Below are 7,570 nucleotides of genomic sequence, written 5' to 3'. Positions count from 1 at the left end.
AATCCTTAACCCAGGCGATGTGAGATATAGTGCCCACACACTCCGTAACCGTTGTGGTAACTCGTCGATGCGTCACCTGCCCACCCACTAAAAAAAACAATAACAAATCTGGGCTACCTGCCCAACCACACCAACTAACCATCCCAGTAGCTGCCAGTGACCGCCATCCACCTACACAAACCCGGCTACGAGTGGTAGCTCACCAGTGCTACACACTCGCCCACTCACACCCGTCTACATCATCACTACACTCACACTTCCGGCTGGGTACAGGCTCTGATAGCATTTTGTCACGCCCCGAAAATTCTATTAAAATCCTCGATTTTATACAATTCAAATATATCAAAATACACCCAGGATCATAAAATTTGCCCCATTTTTTTTATACAAAGTCAATAACCTCAATATACAAAAAAATTCTCCAAATAAAAAAAAATATAACTCGCAACGCCAACTTTTCATCCTAAGCCCGTTACTAGCGATCCCCGTTCATCTTCGGTACCTGAAACTGGAGGGTGGTGATAAAAGTCCCAGTAGGAAAAACCATAACAAGAATCTCATGGAGGTTTAATAAAACAGTTTCACAATATAAATATATACATTTAATACATATGCATTTAATTAAAAACATTTAATAAAAGCATTAAAGCAAAACCTCCCCATGCCATTCAAGGTATAGAGAACCCTATACTGAAATAGATTAATTTTCCACTGGATCACCAAGTCTCCAAGCTTCCGCTGCGCCCTCTGTAACTCTCAGCTCACTCACTGTCTGCTCAAAACTCTCAGTCTTCTCTCATTTTTCTATTCTGTTTGCTTACTAACTTCACAAGACAAGGCACCATATATAAAGGCAAATCCACCCACCTTGCACAGAAACCAGCCAACAGACCCACGTGAAAAAAAACAATCAATTCCAAGTCAAAAGGTGAGTCTGCCAAAATCTCATCATGTCATTAACCTGCTCCTCTACTTCTTATCTCGCTTTGTCTGTGACTTCAACCCACCGCATAATACAATTACACATGGCTATAAAATAATTGAGCCCATTACTCTCTCCTTTTGTGATGACCCTGGTTTTTAGGCCAGCGTGTCCTGTGATGAACCGTAAAGATGATCCGATAACGGATCCGAATGCGGAAGCGAAAATAGAAAACAAGACTCTAAGAAATCAAAGTGACCTTCCATGAGGTCGTGGAACTCAACAAGAACTGATGCGGAAGCAAAAGATCGAAAATATGACAAATAAGCCCCCAGGGGCAAAATAGTTATTTCTGAAAACTATAGATTCGGGTGCCATCGAGCATACCACTGGAAGGACAACGAAAGACTAATCAAGATGGACTCAAGAATCGCATGATTCGGAGTCCGAACGAAGGAGAAACGGCATGACGAAGAAAAACGAGCACTTAAAGCAAAAAGGGTAAAATGGTAATTATCTAGGAAGAACTAGGTGCAACCGAGTACACCATTGGAAAGACAGTGAAAAATTAGTCAAGTTCAAAAAAAAATTCACTTGAATCGGAATTCGGACGAAGGAGAAAAGCCCAAAAGAAGAATTGACGTTGCGGCGGCCCGACGAGGGGCCATGGCACACACGGCGCCCATGCGCGAGCCCACCGGCGTGCATGCCGGCGCCCAAAGACATGGCTGGTGGCAGCCCTTGGCTGCTGTTATATTTTTTTTGATCTGCCCAGAACTGAGGCTTGAAACGGAGGTCAAGACGAGTTTTTCTGGAAAACACGAAGAAGAAACCCCCCCTAAAATCGAGTTTTCTACCCGACACCGCAGACGAAATCGAAAAAAACTCACTGTGAAATCCCCAAAATGCCCCTAGATCAGAACTGAACAAGAGGGTCATAAAGCTGCTAAATGAAAACTGGAAGCTGAAACTTCACGAGGGATTTCCGGTACAAAGACGACATTTTCTGGAAAAACACGAAAAAGAAACCCCCCCTAAAATCACGTTTTCTAAGCGACCATGTCGAAAGAAGAAAATAAAACTGAGGTAAAAGATCCATAATGCCCCTAGATCAAAATATGCAAAAAAAATGCGAAATGAATTCACAAGAGGCTCAAAACACAAACGATGAGGTTTTGCCCAGAAACGACTATGCACGTAAACGTAATTTACCTATTTAGACGCGTTACAATGGTCCATGGCTTAAAAATATAGCCGATGCAAAATCCAACCCCCCAACGGGCAAAAAGGCAAAAATGGACTTGGAATGGAAAACATGGAATCCAAAAATGCAAAACGGGATCAAATGACCGTTTGGCCCTTGGCCACACTTCATACAAGATTAATAAGACCCTATGAAAGAATGAAAATGGAATTCCCACACCCGATGCAACCATGGTGAAGTAATGACTTGCGATTTTTCAAGGTTTTCATAATATTTCATGAAGTTAAAAAGTTGTATAAAATACAATACACATGTCATTGGCCTCCGGCCTCATCTCATACATATCAAATACATTGAAAGGAGTGTACTTAAGTACACATTACATACATGGAATCAAATATACATATTTTGACATATAAGTCTACAAAATGACATTTCATGCTAACATTTGCATGAAATGGAAACTTGAAAGCTACACGACATCCAAGGAATGCTAGGCTTCACGAACCAAGTCTTCGTACCTGAAATATGCCCTAGTATCGTAGGGGTGAGTAACATAAAGCTACTCGTAGGAGATGAGCATGCATCGACCTAGCATTTTACAAATTTATCACCTTAAGGTGAAACATGTTAAAGGGGCTCATGCCACCTAACGTCTATGTCCAAGTGAGACTTGGGGAGCATCCTAAGCTACCTTAGAGTCTAAGCAACAAGAATCATGATATATATACGTGTATGAAACGAATCATGGTTGGGATAATCCAAAGAACACGACAAGAAGAATGCTTGAGCATTGATTAACATGAATTGCATTTTCAATACAATTGAACTAGGTCTAGAGTAATCCATACAACATGACAAAAGCATATTTGAATACAAGTTAACAAGAATCACATTATCCATGCAATTCAACAATAAAAGAGCATGTTATACAATGCAACAAGGTTTAAGTTCTCAAAGCCATCAACTTAGAATCTAAAGCACAAAATAACAGTAGTGGTTCATGCCACTTAACGTCTATGTTATAAATGAATCAATAGGATCAATCCTAAGCTTTATTAGAACGTTAAAACACGATTTTCAATATCGATGCAATTTAACCAACATTGGAACTTCCAATACAACGCATAAAACATAATTTCGCAAAGTTAACATCGTGTAACTTAAAATGGAACGATAAATAAGAAACAACAAGTTACAACATCATCTAGTTATCAACTTGAAAATGAAATGCGAAATCAAACAAAGTGGATACTCGGACGTCACGCCGGATCAGACCGACAACATAGTTACTTTAGGGTTACTAGCCCATGGGTAACCTCCCTATGTGTGCACTAGACTATATATAGAGGGACTATCCCCCGTATTAGAACCACGTCCTAGCCATAGTCAAACAACGAAATCCCCAAGTTTCCAAAATCAACAAGTTGTGCAACAACGTATATATCAACAGGAATATGCAAGATAATCAACTATCTACTAAGCACAACCAAATTTGGAAACCTATACAATACATGCTCTAAATCCACAACTAATATGATATGATGAATGTCGAATCTTCAGTGTGTAATTCGTTACACGCTATGCATGAAAGATGTTAAACACGAAGTGTGCAAATCATTACACAAGGCAACAATATATTCAATAAGGAAAACATATTCTCATGAATACAAACATAGCAACTATGTTATCCAATGTTCAAAACATAACCAAATGAATATACAACAAGTCCAAGTCCATGATTTTGATATAGAAACGACTTTCAAACACAATTAAATCCATGGCTCAATTCGAAAGAATTTAATTAAATAAAAATAATTAAATCCCCTAGATTCTAATTTAATTTCAAATAACCTCAAATTAATACATATTAAAGAACATGGCATGGTCATTACCTATATCCATTCTAAAACTCAATTAGGTTATTGGAACAACAAAGTAGAACTCTAATTAAATTATGCTAATTTAATTACCAAGGTTCTAAAGCAACTTCAAATGGTCCACAATTAATATATACTAGTAAACAAGTCATGGCCAATACAAGTATCAAGTTAAAATCTTAATTAAGCTAATGGGACCACAAAATAGATTTTAATTAATTCTTTTAATTAAAATTTCTAGATTTTCAAACTTAACCAAATGCTCTCAATTTAACATATCTTAGGAAATATGCCAAGGACTAATGTAATATCACATTACAAGTTTATTTCATTCAATTTAAGACCATGTGACTTAACCTTTCACTAAAGTTAAATATAAATTAAAAGTTGCAATTCTCATGCAATTAATCCCAATTTAATATATGTGAACAACCACACCAAAGCTAAATTTTCTAGCATGCCACAATTCAATTCCAAGTTGTATATCACCATGAGGATTAAATCTTAAATAAGGAATTTAATTAAATGAAAGGTTTGAAAACCTAACCGAATATTCTAAATCAAACATATGTGAAGCTATATGGCATGTAAGTCAAGAATATCAAGTCGGAATTTAAATGGAGTGAATAGTGCACTCGGAGCAAATTAATTAATCAAATTAATTAATAATTACTAATTTTCAAAACACCTCCAATTACTTTCAAATTCAACTATGTTGGAGAGCATGCAAAGGCCTAATTTAATATGCTAACACATATTAATTTTAAGCTAGTTAAGGCCATGTGAATTAATCTTTCACCTAAGATAAATATTAAATAAAATCTTTAATACTTATTCAAATGTTCCAATTTTAATACACGACAATGAGCATATCAAGGGGCAATATAAAATCATGCTACATGTTTAAACCAAGTCATGAGCAACCGGGAAAATTAGATCCCGTACAAGAAAAATAAATAATAAAATCTCTCGATTTTATATTTAATTATGCAAACAAGTAGTATAAGCATCACAAGCATACTATATAATAAGAATTTAAACCTAAAACATTCCCTACCTCAATTTGAGATGAAAATCTCAAATGTCATCAAAATGGAACGGCTCCGAATCCAACGAAACTACTAGGTTTTGTCGGTGACAACGCCGTGAACATAACCCCCATGAAAGCCCCATCAAAATCATAACTTGACCTCAAAACCAAACTCAAGAAACGGTTAAAACTGAATTCTAATAAGGGGGAAAGGTAGAGCATGGCGAGGGGAACAACAAACGTTAAGGCCGAAGACTTTCCATCAAGGAAAAGTGAACCAAAAGAGGAGAGAAGATGAAAAATGAAATATCTCACCCTCCTTTTATAGAAATCTCAAAAAGTGCCCCGAACGGGCCCCGCCGGGTCTGAAAAAGTAAAATTTAAGCAAACGTGCTCAAATAGAAAAACTTTGTGAACGAAAAAGATTCAAAATGATAAAATATGAACAAAGAAAGAAATGGCGTCAAAAACTGAGTCCCGAGCAGAAAGTTATGCCCAAAACAAGTTTGGTAAAAACCGGAGCCAGAAACCCTGAAATTGGAAAACATCGACCAGGAGGAAATTCTATGAATTTACAAGTCAACAAAAAGTGAAAATGAATCCCGTACGAGAATCCAGGCTCCAAACAAGGCATTTTGCAATAACTTTTGTTAATTGCACAATGGCCCCTATAAAAAGGGTTAACTGCGAAACTGCCCCAGAATGAAAATATCTTCCAAAAGATATTTTCTTAGATGCCCCTGAAATAAAATATCTTCAAAAGATATTTATGAAAAACACCCCAAGAAATGAAATTAATTCCAAAGATTTATGCATCCATGCCCCTATGGGCACTGGGAGCAACCAGAGTACTTTCTTGCAAAAGTAAAGATACGTATTTCGAGAAAACCACTCAAGATGAAGGCACGTGAAGTCAAAAACCAACTCCAAGCATGAGAAGTGAGGTTGTGCCAACAATGTGACAAATGGGGAAAAGACAGAATAGGGAAAAGGACGAAATAGCGTATAGTGTCTAAAAACGAAAAATGCGAAAATGACTCGGTCCTCAAAGGAAGTTGTCAATTCACATGAAAGAGTCTCAGAAACCAATTCTGAGCACTCGAGATGACACTAAGCGACACGAAACAGAGCTCAGAAAAGAAAATTAAACGAAAAAAATTCATTCCTAAAATTTCAGGAAAAAGGAAAGGAAGGCAAATGACCGGGTCGTTACACCTTTTCATCATTATACAATATACCTTATTCCTAAAAAAAAAACAGACCAAACCCACGTGAACAAAACCAAAGCAGAAAGCAATTTTACCAAAAAGTCGCCCAATGGGCCTCGCGAATAATCAATTTTCCTTTCTCCCTCATCGCTTCGGCAGCCACCTGCCCATTTCCTTCATCTAATGCTACATATATAATATATGTAATGTAATAAATAAATACATCAACTATCATAAAACAAGAACAAGGCCACGTGAAGTCAAAAAGCCTAAACAATTTTGGCCACACAATTTCTTCACACAATTTCTTGATGGGTCCACCAATAATCATTACAACTTTTCATTTCATCCTTCCACTTTCGGCTGACTCCTTTCCTGACCACAAAACATATATATAAATTATATAAAATATATACATGTGACAAATATCAAACCCACATTTTTTTTTTCGTCCAGTGCCCAAAAATACAATACATATATACATATATATGTATATATATATATATATATATATATATATATATATTATGTAACAAAACTATATTAAATTTCAAAACCCATTAACTTTAATAAATAAATAAATAAATAATTTAGACAGTCTAAAAATCATAAAATAATTAAATTAAAATTTCAAAAATTTGGATCATCACAGACATGCTATTAAATTAGGCCATGATATGTTTATTATCATATATTAAATTGAGGACATTTGAATAAGTATTGAGACTTTCATTTAATATTTTTCTTTGGTGAAAGTTTAATTCACATGGTCATAACTAACATGAAATTGACTTGTAATGTGATATTAAATTAGGCCTTAGTATGTTCCTTAACATATGTAAATTTAAGAATATTTGGAATTGATTTAAAATCTAGAGGAAATTAATTAATTAGTTTAATTAATTTCATTTTAAGTATTGTAGGCACTTAATTGGATTTTTAACTTGATATTATTGATAACCATGCTATGTCTCTTAACATATATTAAATTGAGGCTATTTGGAATTTATTTAAAATCTAAAGAATTTAAATATTTTTATTTAATTAAATTCTATCTAATTGTTCCATGGACTTAATCATGTTTTGGAAGTTGTTTCTATGTTACGATCATGGATTTGGGCTTGTTGCGTAATCACTTGATTATATTTTATGCATTGAAGAACATTGTTGTTAAATTTGTATTCATGAGAACATGCTTCTAATATGAATATATTGTTGACTTGTGTTTTCATAGCATTATGAATATGGAATGTTTATTGTGTACTATTGAAAGTTAAATTGCTAACTTGTTACTATGTAGTAGTACTATGAGATTCTTGTAAATTA

The sequence above is a fragment of the Cornus florida genome, unplaced genomic scaffold, assembly GCF_030987335.1.
Source record: "Cornus florida cultivar Cherokee Brave unplaced genomic scaffold, ASM3098733v1 CherokeeBrave_3.0.0_Hap2_Chr07, whole genome shotgun sequence".
Classification (NCBI taxonomy): domain Eukaryota; kingdom Viridiplantae; phylum Streptophyta; class Magnoliopsida; order Cornales; family Cornaceae; genus Cornus; species Cornus florida.
The sequence above is the reverse complement of the archived record's forward strand: the minus strand, read 5'-3'. Positions refer to the sequence as shown.